Here is a 26774-nt window from a genome sequence, read left to right as displayed (position 1 = left end):
GTTTTGAATTTTTGAGAAACCAGTAATTTTTGTGGTTTTTTCGACGCCATTTTGTTTTGGGGCCAAATATCAAAATTCTAAGAGTTTGTCCACATATTAGCATTTATTTACCCATCTTTTGAAAAAAAAAAGCTCTTAAATCGGACAAAAACTGAGCTCAAAACGGTGATTCTACGAAACCGGTTTTGGCATAGTTTTAGTATATTTCACAAAGCAAAATAATATCGATTATTTCTGAGTATTAATGGTAATTCGCTAATATCTTAAATTGGTAGTCAAATTATATCTTATTTTGAGTAAAAAAGTCTCAGAAATCGAATGGTAGGTGTCTGATCAACGTAAAATGTCAGCAAAATGTCGATTTTGCCCCAATTCCCCTGCAATACTAAAATAGGTTTATCTGCTGACATTTTACATAGCAAGTTCGTCCCAAACCCAAAATTTCACCAGCATTGAGTTTCTAAGCGGAAATGGTAGCTAGTTTCGCTAGAGTTCACCAAATATTTCTTCAAAAAGACTAGCTGAAATAAAAATCTATTTGAAAAACATGAGAATCAGAACTGTGTGCCACTTATTTTATTCTCAATTTGTTTATTCAAATAACTACCTCTAACTAGTAATGTTAGTAAGATTGTATTTTATCCTCAATTTGTTTATTCAAATAACTACTTATAACTAGTAATGTTAGTAAGATTGTACAGTGGAACTTATTTTGCATTGCTCTTAGAAAATGAAACAGTTTCTATTGTACATATGAGAATTTATGATTGATTCTCTCACTAGACTACAGAGTTCATTGAATTTTTGTAGATAACACCAGATTTCGACGTTTTATGCTATTCTAAAACATTTGGTGTCAAAATTTATTTCACTTGAAAAGCAGGACCGATAAAAGTAGTCAGCTGGTCAGCGGGTCAAAAAAAGTAAGTTTAGTGACTTTTTGGTTAAAAAATTGACTACTGAAGAAAAATGGGATCAACATGCACTTTCAACTTCTTCATCATTTGTAATTGCATCATACACAAAACTTTGAAAAAATCTTGGTAACAAAATCCCGATTAAATAAAAAAATTCCCGACTTTCTCCCGCATTTTTCCCGATGTCATTCAATTCCCGACTTTTTCCCGCATTTCCCGTTTTCCCGATTGAGTGGCCACCCTGATGACTGGCCCTATAGGCGTCCCCTGTGTCGTGTCACAAATAAACATCAACGTCTCTACAAGAAATTTCAGATCAGCAGCAGATTATGATCCTAATAGCTAGATGGTCAATTAGGAAAGTAAATTCAAATTTTTCTTGAACCTAAATTACTGAAGCCCCGAAAAAAAAAAACAATTCTCTTTTCCATTTTTTGACGTGGGACTACGTCTTTGTTTACTATACTGGGATGCATTCTGTAAAATTGGAAATGAAACTGGCAAATGTTGCGTCAGATTTCAAACGTTAATAACAGCATAACCACATGATGAATAACAATAACCAATATGTTGTTGGATAGATAAAATGTATAACAATTTTGTAATATGCTAGTTATCACTCTAATTTCATTGCTAAGCGGTGAAATTGATAAACAAATTCAATAACAAATTTCTGCGAATAATGAACTTATTTCATGCGAGCATTCCTAGCACAGACGACGTGAATGGACACCATCCGTTCCCTGTGATATTCTCTGTATCAATATCGAAATAAAAATTTACAGAGTCTCCTCGTCCCAATAGGTCAATTTATGTTTGCTTCCATGAACGTAGACTAATTTGATGTCTCGAAGGTAAAGGTTTTTCGTAAAGATTGAAACAATCCCCTTTTCTTGAACGATTTCTAAACCTGCTTTCAGAACTTAATAAAAACTGATGTCTTGAATAAAAACATGCCGGTAAAAGCAACAGTACCAGTGGAGTAAAGAACCGCAGGTCTCTCGTCGTCTATGATTGCAGCGGTACACTTCTATTCGTACTGCAGCGGTACTATTCGTATTGCAGTGGTACGCTTTTATTCGTACATTTCTATACGTGTGCAATCGAGTAAAAACTGCAATGCTGCTGTTGATGATGATTAAAAGCTTATCTCATAAATATGATTACCATCAAATTACTCAACAAGAATTGTAAATTTTGCAACGGAAGAGTAAGAGCCAGCGAATGCTTGTGAATTTTTTGTTTATCTACTAAGATTTATTCAGAATCTCTTTTTACATTTCAAAATTGTTAGATGATATATTATCATTCAAAGCTTTACCATAATAAACGAATATTAGCTGTCTTCGTAATACAGCGAATGTAATTGTAGGAAAATGAAAAAAATTGTCAAGCAAAAAACAAAAATGTTATTGTGGATTGCAACGAGTTTGTGCTGGAACTTGTTAATGATTTTGTTTAAAATATCTTCTTATGTTTGCCAATTAATGAACCTTTGTAAGGGCTTCCATATTATTTTGAAAGTAAGATCCATGTTATATATTTGATTTAATCAGAGTTAAGTAAGACAAATACGTCATTATGATAACGTAAGTATTATTTGATTTGGTTTTTGAGGATATAGAGTTAGTTCTGACTTTGTCGCATTACGAGAAATTCTTGGTGCTTCTTCAACAAGCACGATATGCTTGTGCCTTGTCAAATACATGTTGTTTGCACAAAAAAATACTACAGACATAATAATGTCAAATATAAACGATATTCTTTCGAGTGTTGTTGAATATATTTCAAAAATTGATTTCCAGGGGAGGCTGAAAATAAGTCGCTGAGTAACATTGATTTTGTCTGCAGACTCTATATTTTGTAACAAAAAATCCCCTAAGTACAATGTTTAGTCCCACGTCACCATTTCATACAACCCTAGGGCTGTATACCTTGTAGTATTTTTCCTCGTCGTTGCCTACTTATTTCGCTTCCGTGCGATCTTCGTTGCTTTCCCCACGGGAAATAAGGTGTTCAGTATCAGCAGTTTGTTCCAGCGATGAAATATCGACAAAATATACTGTTTTTCACTTTTTCATTTTTATGTGATGTTCTAAATGTAGACCAAATGTTCATCAGACGAAAATGCATGGAAAATGGAGGATTTACTAAACGTACCTTTCTGGACGCGAGATTTTTTTTCTGTTTGAAATTATTACTGCGATCAGGAACTTTGATTTACTGTGAAATTGCCCGGATATCTGCTGTAGTCTGCACTTATACAATTAGCAACACCACCATTGAAAGTAAGCGACATGCTTATTATTTGCCCGTGCTTGAGACGAAGTCAGTATTGTTGAATTCAACGTAAGGACGACAGATGGAAACAACATTTTATTTATATAGAAGTTATTAAGGTTTTGTCGTTTTCTATTAATTGAATGTGTTGTAATGAACATTTTATTTAAAACATATTAATCACCATCAATTTGACGACAAAAAATTTTAATCCTATCAATCGAGTCGAAAGGTATAAATTTTTGAACATACAAAATTTTGAAAAACGTTAATTTTTCAGGACATTTTCATTTTGACGGAATCACCCAAAAGGCCAAACAAAAAATAAGGGCCTACCAAAATCCACGTAACAAAAAACTTCCGTGTATAAAAACTTCGTACTATAGATTTTCCCGTTCACGGCCAGTCCTGAGCGATAGAAGAACAGCTTTGACATCCTCTTCTCGCTGAATGTGAGCCACGGCAGCACCTTCTTGGGGAACTCGATGTATGAAATAAACTTCACCTCGATACTCACTTTCTTCGTGGTGAAAGTAGAATACGAAGTGCCCTGCCAGCCATTGCCATCCGGGATTAGGCAGGTCTCGTCGTCCAGCACCACCGCCACGTCGTAATTTCCCGGGAAATTCTGATTCAGGCGCTGATGCTGCGTCATTGTCTGCAGCTCCGACACTAGTGGACGGGACTGCTGCTTCCTGACATGTATGTCCATGTTCGCCAGGTACATTTTCACTGTTTGGCCGATTTCACCGACCTCCCGGCCAAGCGCCCGCCCTTTTCTCTCGGTCTTCTTCTTTAGCATCCTTTGGAGCTTCTTGTTGCTTAGGATCGTCGGTTGTCCGGAACCGGCTTTTCTTTCAATGCTCTGATTGTTGTCTAATCATGCCAAGATGTTGTAGATGCCGGAACGGGCGTATCCGGTGTCCAGCAACTGCCGCACGATGTTCGTTTTCGACGCGACGAGTTACCGTTCTTTAAACGCACACATTTTTGAACGGAGTAGTTTTTTTTTTCTTCGCCATCACAGTCAGAGTTCGACTGATAGAGCTGTCATTTTTTTCTGCTGACTCATGGATTATTATGATTGATGCTGCATGCGTGGTTTCGTCAGTGCGTGTAAAGGTTTCCATGAAAACTCGACATTTTTTGTCCATTTTTTTACCAGCGTGAAAATCCCCTATTGAATAAGTAATTCACATCAAGTAACCTAATTGAGTGTACTAAATGTTGTAATGTTGTAATAAAATAAATTTTGCCGTCTATCTCCCCTACAAGATTTCGATGTTATCAAATCTAAAACACAGTCGAAACCTTTCGCGTTGACTACCACAGAATCATTCTCTAGATTTCACTCCTATGATCTAGGTAGTTTTTTGTTTTACTCCTATGTTCCAAGTGCTCACAACGACGGTTATTATGTTGAAGCTAATTAATCAGTTGCCATCTAAGTAGCAGACAGAAAATCTATGGTAAGCAGGTACTGTAAATTGTGTTGTGTTGAAAGCACCGCTTATATCACTGTCAGACCTGACATAACCCCCAGCACATCTTTATTTTTTTTCTTGTTTTGTAGCTATTTCCTAATATAAATTATATGAGAACCTCGCCGCGGGCAGACGCCTCAATTTGAGATTTCACCATTCTCCCAGCCTACACCGGCAAACGTGTTAAAACAATTGCCGTGTAAATTAAGGTAACCGTTGTTGCTCTCACGGACACGTGTTTTACCGAGAAGCTGTCTGCCCGGTTGATGTGTTGCAATTGCTCCGACATCGACCGACGACGGCCTGTCGGTCGGGTCGGTTGGTCGTTCGGTTGGTGGTCGAAAAGAAATTATCGTGCACTTCCCTCGCTTGCTTGGCCGCCGCAACTAGTTTCTGGGTGACCGGTATGTGGGGTACTCCCATCTCTTCGCAGATGACCGTGAAATGTTCTCACCTGGCACCTTGCAGCAAATCAGCCAGCCGCACAAGTGCGGTGTTTGATGAGCCGCATATGTATGAGGTACCGCATCAGGAGAGAAAGAGAGGAGGTTTCCTGAACTAGACGTGCAAGTGTGGATACCTCCTCTTATGTACTATTAGTCATTCGGTAGACCGGCTGCTGGTGGGAACAAGTAATTGATGGTGGCGATGATGGCATAATTGTACGGTTAGAACACGCTTGATTCATATCGTCCCGAATAAAAAGTACAGAAAACGAGAACGAATAATGCGAACGGCTGATTGGCCCTTCAAGGAATGGCGATACGGTCGGTGAGAAATTGTCTTGGTGCGATGGTAACATTTGGGCGCAAGTTGGGCACTTACATGATTACGCTTCTTCTCTCCACACCCGGTTAGTGTAATGAGGTTTTTATCTACCAATAGATTATCTGAATTGTTTAAATTATGTAGCGGCATGTTCTATTACACACTGTTCAGTTTGGTGAGAATTGGCGAATTATACAAAGGCCGTATTTTGCCGAGCAGGTGTGGATGTTTCAATATGCGCGAGAATCTCTTTAAGGTGATTATATTGTAATAAGTGTCCGTTCGTACATTTTTCATTCAGTTACAAATCTTCTCAAGATAGACGTACATGATGAATCTTTGTCATCGTTGTTTTGCGAACGGTGAACTTTCATCTAATTATATTCATTTCATAATTCAAGTGTGTTTGAAATAAAGAACATAAAATCAAACTGCAATGGGAGATATTGCGCTAACTCTCTGGTGCTAGTAAGAGCCTTCCAGGATTTCAAAATTCTCAAGGATTTAAAAACTCAATTTTTTAAAATTCAAAGTTTTTTTTTTTTGAGTAAAAGGTAAAAATTCCCCAAAGTTTCAAAGTCAACAAAGTCTGGCTTTATATAAAAATTCGCCTAGATTTTCATATCGTATGACAGAACTCACAAAGTTTCACTGAAATCTGAATCAATGACTAGGTGAATTGTCGTGGAATAACTCCATCTAAAATAGCTTGCAATTACAAATAATGCTGTTGAAGTGCTTACCTTATTTCTTTACAGTTAGATCCTTTACGACTTCGCACCTGAAAGCAATAACAAACAAGAAAACGTTAGAACGAAGACCACAGTACGTGAAAGCAAAGCAATGCAAACTGGTTTAGTAAAAACAACTAGAAATTAAGCAATGCAGAATATGCTGAATAGACAGTAATACTGTAATTGTTAGATGCAGTAAGAAACGTGCATATCCGCATTTGCGCGCGAATTACCATCAGAATGCTGCTTCGTTTATGCAAATCAATCTCCGGCCGATAATTTGTGTTGATTTTTAGAACTGCTGATACAACTCTATTTCGCGTGTTATTGTGTAAAACCCGGGCAATTTCCCGTCCTCCCCCGCAGACCGGTTCGCTAGCGCAGCATGAAACAAACCGATTTACATGCTAATACGTGTGACTATTCCCGCCTCATTTGGCACGGCGCGGCGGCGATTCCGTTTTTCACTCCAGAACGGTGCGGCATGGTGTGGCCAACCCGGGCACGGACACACACTTTGTAAGCCACGTATTTTACAAGCCGGGCACGTTCGGCCCATTTGACGCGAACACCTTTATTACTCAACCCGGAGTATAAGACTGAGAACTAAAAAACACTAATAATAACAATAATAATGAACGATAAAGGCTAGAATTGCTACTGCAGTTGTTGTAGCTGCCGCTTAGCGTTGACGTCGTCGTCGTCGCTCTTGTGCTGTTGTTTTCAGGAAGTCCAGAGGAACGCGAAAAGGTTTACAATTTGCATACATGCACCAGAATTTCCAAAGCGGGCAGCAATCGTTCTTGGCAGCAATGAATACATTCCAGGAATGATAAATGTGGCAAACTGCGGCAGCCGTGACCGAGAACCGACGTGTTATCGGGGCGACCGGGGATACTATCTAAGCGGATCAGGAAGTTTATTCTAACGTTTAATTCAAATGGGGGATGGGTAAGACGTTCAAGCTAATCTTCGGTGGCAGAACGCTGTCGTCAGTAACTGTTGAATGCATTTCGCGTGCGACGTGGGATAATTAATTCGTCCATTTGAATAATTTGCTCATGTCGTGTCCGCTTGTTTTGCTGTATTTTCGCGAAACATGTGTTGCGGAAATAACAACCTTTTCTTTACGCCGTTAGGTATTCGAGGGTGAACTTTAGATGGGTAATATTTTACTTGGGTGTTTTATTGTTCATACAAGCAAATTATTGCTATTACAAATTAAAAGGCAAGTGGAATTGACTTTTATTTCGTGGAATTAGATTCATAAACAATAAACGGCTAATCCTATATTTTCTACAGAACAAGTTTAACTTTGGCAGATGTGTTCCGTTATTTCCAGCCTCGTTTTTATAGCGTTTATTTTCAATCAGAGATAGATTGTCTTCGTTGTCGTAAAGTTTTTGATTATAACACCCAAATCGTCTGCAAATTGGAATCGTTTTATGATGGGCTTAGTAGAATTCTGTAAATAACCACGAAGCCATTAGCTGGTTGCTTTCGCTGGAAATTGTAGCATTGCTTCAAAGGAATGCGCTGGGCATGTTGTATTTTCAACGTTTCTAATGATCTGGCCGAATCGTGCTTCTATGAAGCCATGATTAAAGGTAAAAACACTTTCTTCAGCAAATAAACGTTTTCCCCTTCTCTAGTCATAAAAATACTTCCCGCTTGATTAGGTACACGTTTTAATAATAACACTTCTGCTGTTTGTCTCGATGTACGATGTTGGTCTAACAACTTGTCGTATGCTCAAAGAAATGATTTTCGTCAGACAATGCTCTTATGAGTGAACTCGCGAAACCGAATTCATTCGCCTAGTTCTACTTTTTTTATTCTGTTTGTAAATCTCTTTAACAGATAGGTATACTAATTTACGCAAACGGCATTAAAATCTGAACAGCGGTTCGTTTACAATTTTTTAAGACTCATACTTTATCGAGCTTTTACATTTTACACAAGTAGGAACAGATCTGGAATATTAGCTGTGGTATCCTTATGCTGCTAATCACGAAGAACGCAAAAAAAAATCAGCAACTATTCTTTTTATAGGTACTTTACTTTCATAGGTACTTGAATTGGAAATTACAATTCTTCATCAAAGCAACTTTTATTCACTCACGACACCTTGGAATATGAACATTTTTATTTCATTTTTGACACAAAAAGTAATAAAATGTTGCTCAAAAGTAACAAAATCTTCCCCGTTTGTGTTGGGTGTGTTGGTCGATTTTGACATATCTAAAAAATGAAGCTGAGAAATATCGTAAACAAATTGCTTTGGCACGTTTTTTCGTTGTGCAGGTTTAAGATTGTTTTATTGTGATTTTGCTCTGGTGTTTGCTGTATGCCGCATTTCTGTTATTATTTATCCGTGCTTGTGTATTACGCTAACGAATTTTCGAATTATTGAAGGAAGCGGCAGGTTGAAATAGAGTAACCTAAAGAAATGACTAACTTTAACAGTTGGCTGCAAAGTCTGTGTATAAAACAGAATGCCAAGTTTCTAATCGGAATGTAGTACCACACTAAGGCTTTGCTTTGGTTTTGGATTGCAAATGAGTTTGCCTCCTCGTGGTGCAACTTGGGTAACGCTAAATGGATTCAACAATCGCTTGCTTGATGCGAATCTTACCTAATCCTTTAATTTCCTCGAATTCCGTAGTACTTACGGGGCTACCGCATCATCAGTATTCTTTCCAAGGACCCGAATGACTTACGTTGAAAGGTAAAAAAAAGTATTCTTTCCAATATCCCCAATCTACGAAAAAGATGAGCGTGGCCAGCAGTGATTGCCAGGTCTACTTCAGCTTAAATTGGTTCTAATCTCACTTCCAAACATTGTTCCTCAAGCAATTTGAGTGGAAGTGATAGTCATCAGTCTGCAATCTACGAAATATACCGTACTTACGCTACGCTTGATTAGCGGTAGGTTCCAAAAGTTTCGTCTTCTAGAAAAAAGTCCCTATACACAATGCCAGCTACATCCTGCTGCACGTATTTTTCAGAACCAGGGATAGTCACAAAATTCTATACCCACAGACAGACATACATTTTCTGCAACCTTCTGTTGCATACTTTGAAACAGCATATTTCCCGACATTCCTTCGACAAAATTAAGTGCTGATACTAGACACCTTGTTTCTCGCGGGAGATACGACAACGACCGCATAACAGAAGGTAACAAAAAATAGCGATAAAATTTTAAAAACCAAGAATTAGGAAGCTAAAATAGGACAGAGAGACGAATCGGAAAATAAAATTGTTTGCCTCCAGGATTTCAGTAGAATTTGTTTAATGAAATTAATCTGGCGACAGACATGAATTAAAGCGTCTAAAAGCTTAACTTAACCTTTGCAAAAGCGTTGCAAAGCGAGCGAGAAGCAAAAAATTTCTCCTCCTTCCGGCTGAGAACGAGACATATGCTATGCTTCTCAAGTCTTTTGCACATACGCTTTCGAGATACTCTTTATTCTTCATGCATTCCCCTGAGTAGCAACAAGCGCGCACCGACACACAACAACTCTTTTGTATTGCTACTCAGCGACTATAAAAGAGTACGCGAGTTCCTGTTTGCGAGTAGGAGTACTCGACTAGGAGGAGCGCTTGAAAAACTGTGCTCGAAAACGATAATTTTTTGCCTTCCGGTTTCGCTTCATGCACCGACAGCCGACAGTGGGGCAACGTGTAGGGTATCGGACTGCTTTGGTGAGTTCTTTACAGCAGTCTAATGCAAAACCAGCCGGAGCAAACCGCTGCCGAAGTAGTCCGGTACCCTATCATTTCTCTTTCCCTCAGCAACCATCGCAAAGCATCTTGAAACTATTGTCTTCGGCTGGTCGTTCTCGCGAGTTGGGGAGTGTAGATGGGAGTGTGTGCATATGATCCCGGGAGCAAATGCGAGCAAGAAAGAAAGCGAAAAAAACGAGAAATTGTTTGAATGGAGAATACTCCAGTGTGTGATAGCGGTAGCAACGAGAACCTCACATTAGGGTGTTGCATGCTGCTCACGAGCGGGACTAACAACACTGCTTTGCAATAGGACTTCTGGAGGTGTTCAAAAAGAAAAGCCTAACATGTTTGGATGTCAAATGTTTTGAAACTTTTTGAGCTGGAAGACACAAAGTAGATTTTTTTTTAAATTCATGCATTGCTTTTGGTTTAAAAAAATCGATTTTGACAATTTTATATCGACAACTTCTGTGCATTTTTTCACTGTGAAAGTTTGCATGAAATTTTTGAAACCTACTGCTAAATGGAGTTTGAAGATCAAATTTTTCCCATACATGTCATTAGCACTCTAATAAACAGTAATGCAGAACCCTCATATTGCAAAAAAAAAAATTAAAATCAAAGGATCTGGGGGGAGTTGGCCATCCGCCACACTGTCCGCTCGTAAAACGATGTTTGAGCCGAATGCACTCGTATAAAGCCCCCCTGAGCTCGCCGACACTAACAGGAGCGGTGAGTCTGCTGCTACTGCGTCTTTCAAATGTGACCATCGGTCGCGCCATCCGCTGGTAAAATGATTTGTTCGAACAAGAGCAAGTTCTTCATTCCCAGTTAACTAGATATTCCCTGTTTCGTGGAGGTTATAGTACTACGGACGCCGTCCTTAAAGTACATGATGATATTCATGCTGCTATGACAAAAAAGCTATAGCGTTCTTGCCGCTTGTAGATTCTTCAAGGACTTTCGATTTCTCTTCCTTTATTTAGATTCGATGGCAGATCTCACTAAGGATGATAGGTCACGAATTTTCGCCAGGTCTGATAGTATAGTGAAGCAAAGCAAAGCTTGGTGCTATATTCCGACTCGGAACTCGACCATCCGTTGATTATAGACAACTGTTAAGTGTACAGGACAATTGCGGGGATAGCGCTACGATCGTACTGACACTAAAAGTATCTCCCGAGGCGAGACTCGAACCTACGACGACTGGCTAGTTAGGCCAGCATCGTACTTCGAGAATAGTAGGGAGCCTGGTCTGATAATAATTTCTACTAATTAATATCTATTAGCTCATCTTCCAAAATCGTATTGCAGGTCGGACTCGATAATATACAGACTGAATTGTATATGATTCGAATATATATAATTTTAGACTCGATTATATATAGAGGGTATCGGCGCTATTATCGTCAGGTTCGTCCAATCATCATCCGAGAGGTTAATGTAGTCGTGGAGAACTAATCTTTTGCAATAAGATGTTGTGCATCATGAAGAACCATCACGCAAGAACGCACTAGACTAGGACATCATTTACCCTCCTGACGATAATAGGTAAAACCTGACGATAATAGAGCCGGTACCCTAGCTGTTTTTTTTTTGAATTTCTAAATTATTTATTCCTAGTTTATCAAAAGCTGATATGTCGTAAGGCGTTGTACACAAGTTACGTAACGCTAAAAATCCGATTTCAGACCCCCTCCCCCTATGTAACAATGACTAACGTTCGATATGACTCCTTACCTTACCTTACCAGTCAGCTCCAGGCCGAAGTGTCCTTTGCTGTTCGAAGAAGTCGTCTCCATTCAACTCGGTCCATGGCTGCAGCTTGCCAGCCATGTCGTCTGTGGAGGCCCCGTAGGTCGTCTTCCACTTGATCGAGCCACCTTGCTCGCTGCGCGCCCCGTCGCCTTGTTCCAGTCGGGTTGTTATCAAGAACCATTTTCACCGGGTTGTCGTCTGACATCCTAACGACATGCCCAGCCTACCGTAGTCTCCCGATTTTCGCCGTTTGAACGATGAGTGGTTCTCCCAGCAGCTGATGCAACTCGTGGTTCATCCGCCTTTGTCATGATTTATCTTCCATCTGCACTCCACCACAGATGGTACGCAACACCTTTCGTTCGAAAACCCCAAGGGCGCGTTGGTCCTCCACGAGCATAGTCCAGGTTTCGTGGCCGCAGAGGACTACCGGTCTGATCAGTGTTTTGTAGATGGTTAACTTCGTGCGGCGGCGGATTTTATTCGAGCAGAGTGTCCTCCGGAGTCCAAAGTAGGCACGATTTCCTGCCATAAAGCGTCGACGAATTTCTCTGCTGGTGTCGTTGTCAGCAGTCACCAGTGAGCCCAGGTACACGAACTCGTCTACCACCTCGATTTCATCACCGCTAATATGAATTCGTGGCGGGAGGTTGACACTGTCTTCTCTGGAACCTCTTCCTCTCATGTACTTGGTCTTCGATGCGTTTATGGCCATCCCAATTCGTCCGGCTTCAGCTTTCAGTCTGATATACGTCTCCGTCATCTTTTCAAGGGTTCGTGCTACAATATAAATGTCATCGGCGAAGCCAAAGAGCTGAACAGACCTTCTAGAAATCGTGCCACTCGTGTCGATACCAGCCCTACGTATCACACCTTCCAAAGCGATGTTGAATAGCAAGCACGATAATCCATCACCTTGCCGTAACCCTCTTCGAGATTCGAAGGGACTCGAGAGTGTCCCCGAAACTCGAACTACGCACATCACCCGATCCATTGTCGACTTGACCAACCGTGTCAGTTTATCCGGAAAGCCGTAATCGTGCATAATCTGCCATAGCTGGTCTCGAACGATTGTGTCGTATGCCGATTTAAAATCGATGAACAAGTGATGTGTGGGCACGTTATACTCACGGCACTTCTGTAGGACCTGCCGTACCGCGAATATTTGGTCCGTGGTGGCGCGGGCACCCATAAATCCCGCTTGGTATTGTCCCTCGAATTCCCTTGCAAACGGTGATAGTCGACGGCACAGAATTTGAGAGAGTACCTCGTAGGCGGCGTTCAGCAACGTGATTGCGCGGTAGTTGCAGCAATCCAACTTGTCGCCTTTTTTGTAGATGGGGCACACTGTACCCTCCATCCACTCCTCCGGTACTACCCCCTCCTCCCAAATCTTGGCAATAACCCAGTGTAGCGCCTGATATGACTCCCCCGCCCTTAAAATTACGTTACGCTAAGCAAGCTGACTCCCCTTCAAAATTATAATTTTGAGCAAACGTCACAATTACGTGATTGTTTCAACTAACTCCCTCCCCCTATGTAACAATAAGTTACGCATACTCAGTTCTCCTCCCCCCTTTCATGCCCTACGTATTTTGTGTACGACGCTTGATGGAAAGGGAGAGGAGCTGTCTGAACCATACGGAAAATTCTGAAGATCTTTACAGAAGGAGAGGAGGTCAAAAGTGGTTACTTTTGTGCTATGTAATTACTGGGCGTTCCCTAATTGACTCATAAACAAAAAAAAAAAGAAATTATAATGAAAATTCAAAAAAACCAAAAATATTCGATTTTTTTTCTAGAAAAATTTGAAATTGTTTGATATAAACATTAGAGATGGTCGGGTTCGATGTTTTTCAAACCCGTACCCGACCCGAACCCGATTTTTTTTTTCGGTCGAAACCCGAGCCCGACCCGAACCCGAAACTTTTTTTTTTTGTTCAAACCCGAACCCGACCCGAACCCGAAAATTTTATTTCTTTGAAACCCGAGCCAGACCCGACCCGAAATTGTTAAACCCGAACCCGAGATTTCATAGATTTTATAGTCGGGTTTCGGGTTTTCATACCCAAACCCGACCTGAACCCGACATTTTCAAACCCGAACCCGACCCGTACCCGAAAATATATTTTGCACAAAACCCGAACCCGACCCGTACCCGACACTTTCAAAAATTTTCAGACCCGAACCCGTCGGGTACGGGTCGGGCTCGGGTTTCGGGTTTGAAAACCCGAAATCCGACCATCTCTAATAAACAATAAAAAAATTGAAATTATAAACAAAAATTAAAAAAATTTAAAAATTCCAAAATATTTTGACGAAATTTAAAATTGTTTGACTGCAATTACATAAAAAATAACTACGAATATATATATATATATATATTTTTTGTAAGAGATGTGTTTTCTGACTTGCATGGGGAAATAAAATTTCGCTTATTTATTCGAAAACAAGAAAACATTTATGTAGAATAATTTTTTTTCTGATATGAATATGTTCCTAAATTAACAAGTAATCTGCCAACTGCTATAAAACTGCAATTATTTGAAACTCATTTTGCCTCATTTTTTGTATGGGGATGTTTTTCTATTAAATGCTTCTCTAGAGTTTCTCAATTACATTTGGTTGTAGATTTTATGACTTCTTTCAGTAACGATCATGTTAAACGTTATTTAAAATTAGGTTTATAAAATACTTCATTACCTTAAGAGAAAAAAATCATTCCTTACAAAATAATCGTACCAGAAGCTTCTTACTTCCTATATTTCAAACATCATACTATATATAAACTTTGTTTGTACAGGGCATTATTTTTTGGAATTTGCTACCTTCTTAACTAAGAAAAATACGATCTTTAAATAGTTCAATAATGGAAAGCAGTCTCGTTTTTAAATTTTTCTTTTACACCCCTGCACAGTGGTATGGGAGTTCAGAGTCGTACTTTTTTCATTCACTCTCCAGATACTGGTTTTATTGACATACTATATTCAGAAGAAATTTATTATTTGAGAAGCCAAAAAGAATGGCAAAAGAAAAAAGTTCAGTACCACTATGCCATATAGGGGAACTTCATGAGAGATGTAGTTCTACGTCAAAAAGAATTCTGAGGAATCTAAATGGAACAACGTGCCGTGATAGAATCCGTCGCAGACTGTAATTTCGATGTTAACGACTGTCCGCGTTAAGGAAGGCCAAAACCTTTGAAGAAGCTGCATTGAAGGTATTGAGTGGTATTATTGGTATTAAGAGTGGCGAGCCATTTTCAACTGATTGCATGTTTTTGGAACTAATCCAAAACTAAGATCTTGGGTTTGTTACGATTTAAAGCCAAGAAACGTTGAGCGTCATTTTTTTCGCCTGTGGACAACGGCTCTAGCAGCAAAAAAAGGAAGAGTTTTCTTCATCGCATCGTTACGGGTGACGAAAAATGATTTGTGCATTAGAGTAACTTAAAGCAAATAACGTCGTAAGGACTGCCCGGTCATGCGACGATGCAGGGGCGACTCGTGGCTTTTGAATCTGCCTGTTCAACTACAAATTCTGAAAATCGCAATTTGGGGAAGTAATCACAATCATGTCCGCGTAATCACGCAAGTCATTCTAGTCGCTACTATTTGAAAGTGAAACTGAGAACCAATATAATATTGATTTAAATTTGCGTCTGAAATATATTTTTTGCCTGGCGTCCCGGTGTGCAATGCACAGGTTGCACCTATGGACGAGTCGCCTCTGCGACGATGTCATCAGTTCAGCTGAATAACGCGAAAAACCGCCCAATTTTTTTTTCTCCTGAATGGGCTTCCTCACTGCGACCAGAATCGTTTATCTATTGTGAGATATGCCCGGGTGTCTGCTGTATCCCGCACTTCTATTATTGGCTATACCGCTATTGAGAAGTGGCAAGCTTATTGTTAATTTTTATCAGTGCTTGTGTGTAATGTACTACCCTTCCTTTTACACGCTTACTGTTCTCCTATACCGAGCCTCCTTCCTCCTGCCAAATATCGCCAATTATAATTCCCTGGAGAAGTTTCGTTGTGCGTCCTTCTGGCCAGTTTTATTGATAAAAGGGACTTATTTTTGTTAAGAGGGAGTCACGCAAATGTATTGTAGATTTCAGCGTGAAGGAAGGGTAACTGGTGGGGAGCCTGAGAATAAACCCATGCTTAAAAGTCCTATTTGACATCGAATGGCCTGATTCTACTAAGATTCGAACCCACGGCCATCCGCTTGACAAAGCGCACTCTGTAACCTTGCGGCTACGCAGCTCCCCAAAAAAACGCCCAATACGAACAGAAGCACGAAAAACTGAATATACTGCATGACAACGTTCGGCCTAATACTACAAAAGCCATATACCTTTTCATAGGAACGCTTACATTGGGAAGTCCTACCACCAGAACATTGGGAAGTCCTACTACCAGAACACAAAAAACAAAACTAGAACAGTTGTATTCAATTGAGTTTGAATATACTGTTATAATATATAATTGACACAAGCTATTAGTTATCAACTTTTAAGCATTGGAGATTCCTAGTCTATTTATAGATTTCAATACAGTGTATGATTCAGTTAGTAAGTGAGTTTTGACCCACGATATTGCACGATTTAAAAAAAACTTCCACTCGGATCTGCATTCATGTCTTCAAAGAGGAAAATCTTAAGCGTTTGTAGCGTGTATCAATGATGTAATACTGTTAGTATATTGTTTTAAAACTTGACGTAACCTCTTGAGATCTCACTAGCTGATTGTACACACGAAGTTAATCACACTCTAAAGGACGCTGATCCACTCGGTGGTAAAGTTAAGGAAGAAAACAATTCTCTGAGCAACATCACTGCAACTCAGATCAGGTGCAATTATTATGTGAGCGGCTTTGGAAGCTCATACCCATGCGTAAAAACCTGTTTCCCAATTCATTTATCCTCTAACTAGATTTTTCAATCTGATTGGCAAACGACGAGGAATTGGTTGGTCATGTATAAGGTCAAGTTTCAAGATAGGACTATAGCACCTAGGCTTTGCTTCTGATTGACCTCACTTACTAGAGATGCCTCGTCCAGTATCCGACTACCAGTCGAAAATATTCTCGCTAATTAGAACCTAATTGGATTGAAAATCTTCGCAACCGTTTCAAAATGCACCCGCGAGCAGCAAATAGTGGGCTGCACCGAGTGACAGGCACCAAATCTTATCAAACACTCGGCATCCACAGTTAAATTTGGCACTGGGATGAAATTCAATACACTATATTGCATTGATTTAAGTTTTGGCTGATTTATGAACTCCATACTAGATTAGTTTTTTGCTTAGAGATATCGAAAAAAATCAAGCATAAGTCAAGTGGAAACAATCTATTACTTTGCATTCTAGTCGCAAACAGGTCAGATTAGCTTAGTGTCCCCGCGAAGCACATACATGGTGATGGGGAAAAAACGCCGAGCTCATAAATTTTCCCAATAACGGCTGACATGACATATCAAACTTGTTGCAGATCATGGTTGCATCATTCGCCGATTCGGTTGAGCGAAAATTCGCTCGCCTCCAATCGTACATTCGATCCCCACGAGATATTCCATCATTATCCTCGGCATCTCTTCCATCGCCGCGGGCAACCGTCACCATCTGCGACCGGTGTTGCTGATGTTGGCTGTTCCTACAAATAACAAGCTTTGGGAGCTGCCGGCGAATAAATCCACGTTTGGCTGTGGATGTCCACATGGCTGTGGATGTTTGGATGTGGATGTGGATGGCAAAATCCGCTTTGCAGCAAGTGCTGAAAGAGGAGACACATTCCACTAATTAGCATTTTCCGGCGCGGGGTTTCGTTCTGATCCAGTTCGCATCGGTCAACTGCAGCGCAAATCTGAATCGGTAGATCATCACCGACAGAGCACCAGCTTACTCCGACTAGTCATGTCCAGATCTGTAGCAAGATAAATTAATATCGCTTATTAGAGGCAGAGCTCGAACTTTCCGGGTTTTATTGCGTTCTGGGAACGACACTTTCGTACGGTTCTCAGTGTGAAGCGTCAGACTTCCAAACATGCCGAAGCAGGAACAGGGCGGCACATTTGGTTGACAGATATGTTGAATTAGATTCTGGGAGTGGTCCGAGCTGGCTGTAATCTAATAGGCAGTTTGTGGTAATTTTGCCGAAGAAGTGAAACTAATCAGTATCGCGCACACCTTTCCGTGTAGTGTTCAAAGCACTATCACAGGTAGTGTAGGGGATGAACGGGGTTAGTTCGAGTGTAGACAGAAAAAAGAGGGTGAGTGAAAGAATTATTGAATGTTTAACACGTTAGTTTATTTCAACAAATAGATTTTTTTAAGCCACAGTTGACCGTTTTACCCCAACTTCCCATGAAATCTACCGAAGCATTGTAGCATAGCTGCGCTTGGAATAATAATAATTACCAGGCGGACTGTGCAAAGGAAGCACGCTTCACGGGAACTGTCGCCGGGTCACAGGCAGGAATCTGATGCTAGCTATTCTATTACTGTCGGGAATGCGTGTCACGTGTGCTGGTGGTTCTGGTGTAAGTCTACCGAGCACTTATCCATGAAGGACCTTAGGAGGAAGTGTTAACGAAGCACCTTTCTTGTTATTCTGAATGTTTCCTGGAAACCCATCGGGTTGACATCGTAAGTAATTAGTAGGTTCTTCATTAGGTCCTTTCAATTTTGTCAGCTAAACGTAAGAGCCCACTAATAACTGGTCACCTTCACGAGTGCAATTCAGCAGATATCGCAGTTTGCATGCTAAAATATAGCCTTCACCTCTGTAACTGAGTTAGCAAGTTTGCTTGCTTGAGTGCGTCTTGAACTGTCCTACAGATCAGACGTTTTTCCGGTTGCTTGTGGACTGGTCTTTGACTGCCTATAGCTTCAAAGTTTGTGTTTTGTCAGTGTGTCTTTTAAAGACTACCTGGAAGTTATTTACCATCAGTCTTTCTCAAGACTACCTACTTTTGAATTTAACATTTGTTTTAACTTTTTTCGTATCACCTGAAATGGCTGGACAGAAAAAGAAACCTCGCATCGCTGCGGGGAGGAAAAGAGAGGCATCTCTTTCTGACACTTCGAGTGTCTGTAGTGACAATCCATTTGATATTTTGCCTGAGCAAGAAGCTGGTGAAATGGAAGTTACCAATAATGAAACTATACAAAATATAAAATCTTTAAAAAAGGAGAAAGTTCCACCTATTGTGGTAACTATTTCTTCTGAATTTAATATATTCAAAAAGGAACTTTCAACGTTTGTTTCTGACGTTAAAGTTACCTATCAAATTGGCCGTAGAGGTGAATGCCGCTTATTAGCCGACTCAGTAAAGGGTCGTGATCGTCTTGTTCAGTATTTAACTGACAAGATGTACAAATTTTTTACATATGACACCAAGAACGCCAAGCCGTTCAAGGTTGTCTTGAAAGGTCTCACCAACGATCAAACCGTTGATGAGATCAAACTTACTTTAACAGAATTACTTGGCATAGCCCCTACCCAAGTAATTCTAATGAAACAAAAATCACGAAGCGAAAACAGTCAGAGAACTGGAATTTCCCTTGTTAATTATTTAATTCATTTTAACCGCAATGAGGTTAACAACTTAAAATTTTTTGAAAAAGCACATGCTTTGTATAATGTGCGTGTAAAGTGGGAAATTTATAGGAAGTATGGCGGAGGTGAAAAGCATATCACCCAATGCCGTACTTGCCAACGTTATGGCCATGGTTCCAAATTCTGTAACATGGACCAAAAATGTCTTAATTGTGGAGACTCTTCTCACAAAAAGGACACATGTCCTGTGAAAGAGAGTAAAAATTTTCGCTGTGCGAATTGTAACGGCAACCATATGTCAAATTTTATCAATGCCCAGTCCGTTTAGCAATTGTTAAGGCAAGGCAAGGTAAACAAAATTCAATTTCTCAATTAAAACCAACTTCAAAACAAAATTCTCCAAGCGTACCAGTGACGCATAGTTTACCTACTCCTTTGCATACCCGTTTAACTTATGCACAGGTTACAGGTAGTTCGAACATTATACCGCCTAGTGTTGGTAGTTCGAAAATGACCGTTAATATGGGTAAGCAAAACACACTAGAAAATAATTGTACACCTATTACTCCAGCTAATATTGCTGCCGAAAATATTTTTTCTAATGTCAACTGCCTGGGGCCTATTACGGCAGGTAAACTTTCTTTTTTGCAACAGGCAATGTTCGATCTTATGAACGCCATGTTGCAGGCAAAATCAATGTTTGAAGCCATTCAAATAGGCACAAATTTTACTATTAAAATTGTTTTTAATTTAAAATTTAGCAATGATTTTAAATAAAACAATTAAAATATTAAATTGGAATGCTCGCTCATTGAAGGCCAATGAGAATGAGCTTTTTAATTTTTTAACAGTAAATAATGTGCATTTTGCAATTATTACTGAAACATTTTTGAAACCTAACATAAAATTAAAATATGATCCCAATTACGTGGTTCATAGATATGATAGGATTCAGGGTTCCGGCGGTGGAGTTGCAATTGTTATTCATCGCCGAATCAAACATCGTGCTCTTCCCCATCTTGAGACGAAAGTTATTGAAACTTTGGGAATTGAAGTTCAAACTGAACTTGGGATTTTATTTATTGCCGCAGCATATTTACCATTTCAATGCACACGCGAGCTCAAAAATTATTTTAAAGGTGATTTACAAAAACTCACCAGAAATCGTTCGAAATTTTTCATAATCGGCGATTTTAACGCTAAACATCGTTCATGGAATAATTCTCAAAGTAATTCCAATGGCAAAATTTTATTCAATGATTGTTCTTCAGGATACTATTCTATTTTGTCTTCGAATAGTCCTACATGCTTTTCTTCTGTAAGAAACCCTTCAACAGTTGATTTGGTGCTGACAGATCAAAGTCATGTATGTAGTGATTTGATCACACATGCTGACTTTGATTCTGACCATCTTCCAATAACTTTTTCTTTATCACATGAATCAGTTTTAAACCCTACCCTAGCTCTGTTTTTAATTATAGCAAGGCTAATTGGGAAAGATACAAAACTCATATTGAGAGAAATTTCAATAATGAGCTTGATTTGCAAAACGAAGTGAATATTGATTCCGCTTTGGAAGCATTAAAATGTGCAATTGTTGATGCCAGGAATTATTCTGTTCCAAAGGCTCAAGTGAAATTTGATTCATCAATAATTGACGAAAATCTTCAACTTCTAATTCGTTTGAAAAATGTCCGCAGACGTCAATATCAACGTTCTCGTGACAGAAAGAGATTAAACATAGATTTACTCTTCTGAGAAATCAAAATTTTGAGACTAAAGTTGAAAAATTGAAACCATATTCAAAACCATTTTGGAAGCTGTCGAAGATTCTTAAGAAACCTTCAAAGCCTATTCCAGTTTTAAAAGATGGTGAATGTTTTCTTGAATCCAATGAACAAAAGGCTCAAAGACTTGCTCAGCAGTTTGAGAGTGTTCATAACTCAAATTTGAATTTTGTGAGTCCAATTGAAAATGAAGTCACACGTCAATTTGATTTAATTTCTTCCCAGAATTTTTTACCTGCAGAAATAATTGAAACTAACTTGAATGAGATTAAATCAATTATTAAAAATTTCAAAAATATGAAAGCACCTGGTGACGATGGAATCTTTAATATATTCTGATTAAACATCTCCCTGAGAGCACATTCTTTATTATTCTTAACAGAATGATGTCACACATCAACGAAAATTAATTTTTTGCAAATGAACAGTTTGGATTTCGCCATGGGCATTCACAACTCATCAATTGCTCAGAGTTACTAATATGATACGAGCTAACAAATCTGAAGGTCATTCCACTGGAGCTGCTCTTTAAGACATAGAAAAAGCATTCGACAGTGTTTGGCATAAAGGTTTGATTGCGAAATTGCAAACTTTTAATTTTCCAATTTTCCTAATCAAAATTTTAAAAAATTATCTTACTGATCGAACTCTGCAGGTTGTCTATCAGAATTTAAAATCTGATAGATTTCCTGTCAGAGCAGGTGTACCTCAAGGTTCAGTCTTGGGTCCAGTCCTGTACAACATATTAACTTCAGATCTTCCTGATTTGCCTCCAGGATGCACAAAGTCATTGTTCTGCGATGACACAAGCATTTCCGTAAAAGGAAAAAGTCTTCGTGTCATATGCAGTCGATTGCAGAAAAGTTTAGATATTTTTTCTTCCTACTTGCAGAAGTGGAAAATCTCTCCCAATGCTTCTAAAACTCAAATGATAATTTTTCCGCATAAGCCTAGGGCTTCTTTCCTCAAGCCAAACAATAATCACGTTGTCAAGATGAATGGGGTTATTTTAAGTTGGTCCGACAAGGTTAAGTACTTGGGACTAATTTATGATAAAAAACTTATTTTCAAAGAGCACATTGAGAGTATACAAGCCAAGTGCATCAAATATACGAGATGTTTATATCCTCTCGATAACAGGAATTCTAAACTTTGTTTAAAGAACAAACTTTTGATTTACAAACAAATTTTTAGACCAGCAATGCTTTATGCTGTACCGATCTGGTCAAGTTGCTGTTCAACAAGGAAGAAAACGCTCCAAATGATTCAGAATAAAATTCTGAAAATGATTTTGAAGCGTCCTCCTTGGTTTGGTACACTCGAATTCCATAGACTTACTGGTGTTGAACCATTAGAAGCTATGTCAAATAAAATTATTAACAATTTTCGACAAAAATCGTTGCAATCCTCAATTGCTACGATAAGCTCTCTTTATAGCCAATAAGTTAGCAATTAAGTTAGTTGTAAGTTTACTTCCCCTTTTCTGACAAGTAGGTTTAAATCCCTACGAATGATAAGTCCTAATTGCGAAAGCAAACAAATCCTAACAATTAAAATTACAAATTTCTAACAGTGTTGAGAAGTCACCATTTGTGATTGGACACACATACTCATTATTTACTAATATTTATCATAAATACTTAAGCTACTAACAAATCCCCCCTTAAAAAAAAAAAAAAAAAAAAAAAAGTTTGCTTGCTTAGGAGAGCAAAGAAATCTGCCGAACAATATAATGATACCTTCGTGGCGGCTATTTCGTTGCACTTGTGGATGTTATATCGCATAGTTTTGTTATTTTTAGCTTTGTCTCTGAATTATAGTGTTGTTCAGCCTGAAATCTTCATTCGAAATCGTGTCCATTCGGTCACCGCTGCAATCCGGATTACTACTCTGTGCTTATATAAACTATACTGATAGCGCTGTTGTTATGCTGCGAGAGCCTGAAATCTTGCTCTCGCTGATGGAAAGTTTGATGCCCTGTGCTCTGTGCATTTAATCTGATTAAAGCGGACGACCGCTTCCATAGTGCACCGTGGTCAGCAGTGAATTGTTCGAACGGCGTGATTTGTTGTGCTGAATATCAGAATCGTTGCTCGGGTAAAAGCTTGTACGAAAAACCTGAAGAAGAAAACAAGAGCGTCCACATGTAAAACTGTTGACACACAAAGCTAGAAAAATCACGCCCCTGCTCCGTAAACACCGCAACACAAAACGAAAATAGAATGTGACCTTAGGCGAACCGACATGCAGATCCAATTTGTGCATGTACAAACCGCAGCAACAACTTCATACCCCCAGCATGATTATAACAAGACCTTCTAGCATGTGACAATAATAAAAATGTTACCCCCGATGCTTGTGATGTTTACATCACCGCCCGGTTCGGTTCCTGGTCCGCAAAGGTTTGCGACATTTGGTTGGATTGCATTCGAGCCAAAGAGGATGAGGTCGTAGAAATGGAGATGGAACTTGATTCGATTCATCAGAGCTGGACTATCATCTGGTTTGCGAACTGATCGGCAGCAGAGCACAAGCTTATCACATGGACCGATATGCTCGAATGTTAATGGTCCGGGTTTTTAGTAACAAAAGATACTGGATTGATTTTAGGTTTTGAGATCATAGTTACATCAGCACGGATTGCATAATTCTTTATAAACTTCAACATCCTTTAGTTTGGGAAAAAAAAGTATTTTGATAAAATTTGTTTTATCAAAACACTGGGCACTGGGGCTTTGTATTTCATGCAATAAAAACCTAAATTAATCCACCTAGCGGTCAGACTCAGCCTTTCTCATTCAAACTTATTATTTGTAAAAATAGATTTACATAAATGCCTGAATCCAATGAAGGGGTATATTCACTCTTTGGGTTCTAGAATATCCATGTTGTAATTAGAGTATAAAATATGAAATTTCACGTAATGTTAGTGTTTGAGAAATAGCGAAATAAAAAAAAAGACTTCGAACAATTAAATCACGAGCGGTACCGGGAACGTTCAGATAGTACGATACCACATTTAAATCATGTTGAGGCCATTTATATTGATCAAAGCAGGTATAGTGTTGAATAGTCTTTGAATTTCTTTTCTTTCCAAAACTTTTGAACAGCATATCAAATTGTTATGAAGTTTGTTATTTGTAAGTTTGAGAGATGAGTCGTTTGTAGGACACAAGTTATGTTCAAATAAGTCGTGTAATACTTGAAATATAGACTGTTCCGAAAATTATAAATACAACTTCTTTCTTGAATAAAACAAAAAATACAGGATTTTCGGGTCATTTTATTCTGAAATATAGATAATAAGTGTTTTCTTTCCAGTTTCAATTCAAGTTGGGATTATTTTCCGTAGGATACGCGAGTTCTCTAACTTTTCTCTTAACACTACTCATTAGCTTTTGCACAGTGTTTTCTCCGACCATTTTTACCACTTTAAGCCAATCTTTATTAAATTTTTCAACATTGTCCGCTGGTTTGACATATTTCCTCAGCTTTGCCTTGGTCAAAGCCCAAAAAGTTTCAATAGGGCGAATTTCAGGGCAGTTTGGAAGATTCATCTCCTTTGGGACACATGTGACATTATTTGTTTTATACCACCCTAGTGCATCCTTAGAGTAATGGCAGGCAGCAAGATCGGGCCAAAAGATTGGAGGATTGTTATGCTGCTTAACCATGGGTAACAACCTTTTCTGCAAACACTCTTTCACGCAAATTTTATCATTCATTGTGTCATTCGTAATGAATGGACGAGATATTTTCTCAGATTCACAAATGGCCTGCCAAACCATTACCTTCTTGCCGAATTTTTCGGTGTAAATGGCTTTCACTGGTCCAGGGTCATCCTTTCCCTTCGGTGATGTATAAAATTGCGGTCCTGGCAGAGTCTTATAGTCCAGTTTTATGTAGGTTTCGTCATCCATGATAACACACCCCATTTTTTTGGTCAGAAGTTTGTCATAAAGCTTCCGAGCTCTCGGTTTCACAGATTCAGCTTGTTTTGGATTTCGTTTTGGCTGCTCTGCTTCCGACGGGTCTGCAGACCCATGCTTCCCTTGGCACGCATAACGTTACTCGCCGAGGTTCCAAGCTTTCTCGCCACATCTCGTACTGATACTGAAGGATGCCGCTTGTAGTATTCCTTAACCTTTTTGTCCATTGTGGGATCAACAGGCCCGGGTTTTCTAACACGTCTTGGGGCATCAGTAAATGTGCACTCTTCACAATACTTCCGCAATGCGGTTTGAACTGCTCCGACACTTATACCTTCTTCTCTGGCTAATTTTCTTATTGAAAGACCACTCACGGCGCCCTATTTGTGCACAATTCGCTTTCTTTGCTCGGGAGAAAGGCCACGCATTTTCAAAATTTCGCACTAAATGTTAGAAAAAATGACAACATCTGTTTCTTTTGGATGTAAACAACAGGACGCAGCCAACGTTTGGTTGAATACTGCGCGTTATTTGAAATGACGGTTGATCGTAAGTGTATTTATAATTATCGGAACGGTCTATAATAGACTTTCGTTATTTTACAAATTAAACATAACGGTTGCTTAAGTTTGATTACAATCAAATGAAAAGAGAACGTATAGGGCAGCCAAACTTTGAAACCACGTGTTCAATTATAATTCATCAGTTAATTCTTAACCAGCCCGTTCATCTGATATCGATATTGTTCAATTTGGTTGTGTAGTTTCTAAGATAATGAAGATTCGTGATTTTCACATTTCGATACATTACAGACGAAGTTACAGTCCGATTACAGCAAAATTCAATGGGGTGTTATGAGGCAGCTAGACCTTTCATTTGATACTAATTCTATGGAAATCGGGTCAACCATCTCTGAGAAAAGTGAGTGAGTCCAAGTAGTCTTCGGAATATGTTTCTTTTCATTTTTAAACATAACAGGCAAAGTAATAATCCGTTTGCAAAAAGAAAATCATTAGGGCCTTATGGGGCCACAAGACCTTCCATATGGCACTGATTTTATGAAAATCGGTTCAGCCATCTCTGAGAAACATGAGTGAGAATAAATAGTCTCCAGAACACATTTCTTTCCATAACTTCTGAACCACATGTTCAATCTTCATGGAATTCAAAAGTTAAGGGTTTTTTAGGTAGCCCGTTCATTTGAAACCAATTGTTCAAATCGGTTGTGTAGTTTTTGAGATATTGATGATTCGTGATTTTTACATTTTGATATATAACCATTAAACTAGAAATCAGATTACAATAAAATTCAATAGGGTCTTATAGGACAACTAGACCTCTCATTTGCAATTAATTTCATTGAAATCGGTTCCGCCATCTCTGAGAAAATCGAGTGAGATTGGGAGAGCGTTACACACAAACATGCAGAAAATGCTCAGCTCGTCGAACTGAGTCGAGTGGTATATGACATTCAGCCCTTTTGAGCACTTTTATACATTTAGTTTTTGCAGAGATTGCTATACCTTTCTAGGAGAAAGGCAAGAAGTGAAATGATAGAAATGACTTTTAATTTCAACTTCAATCCCGAGCAAGGCCGCAAACATTGTACTATTATCAAATTTAAATGATGTTGAGGCCACATATTTTGATCGTAGCTATAGTTTTAAACAGTTTGCGGGTTACGTTTCTTCCTATAACTTTCAAACCACATTTTAAAGATTATGAAATTCATTGTTTAAGGGTTTAAAAACCCATTAATTTGAAATCAACTATGTTCATAGCTTCTGAGATATAAGAGCGATTTTTACATTCTGACGTAGCG

At 39.0% G+C, this 26774-nt stretch overlaps 1 protein-coding gene across 2 annotated transcripts in view; it reads right to left on the bottom strand.

The window, feature by feature from the left end:
* The window catches only part of LOC129726599 (extracellular serine/threonine protein CG31145), a 217329-nt gene that overhangs the window by 81180 nt on the left and 109375 nt on the right, over positions 1-26774 (bottom strand). For both annotated transcript variants that reach the window (XM_055683503.1, XM_055683501.1), the window contains one exon: positions 6193-6230. The gene's annotated coding sequence lies outside the window, so the exon portion shown is untranslated. The remainder of the gene's footprint in view (positions 1-6192; positions 6231-26774) is intronic.

This window comes from Wyeomyia smithii, chromosome 3, assembly GCF_029784165.1.
Source record: "Wyeomyia smithii strain HCP4-BCI-WySm-NY-G18 chromosome 3, ASM2978416v1, whole genome shotgun sequence".
In the NCBI taxonomy this organism is placed as follows: Eukaryota; Metazoa; Arthropoda; class Insecta; order Diptera; family Culicidae; genus Wyeomyia; species Wyeomyia smithii.
Note: the sequence above shows the minus strand (reverse complement) of the source record. Positions and strands in the feature narration are given on the sequence as shown.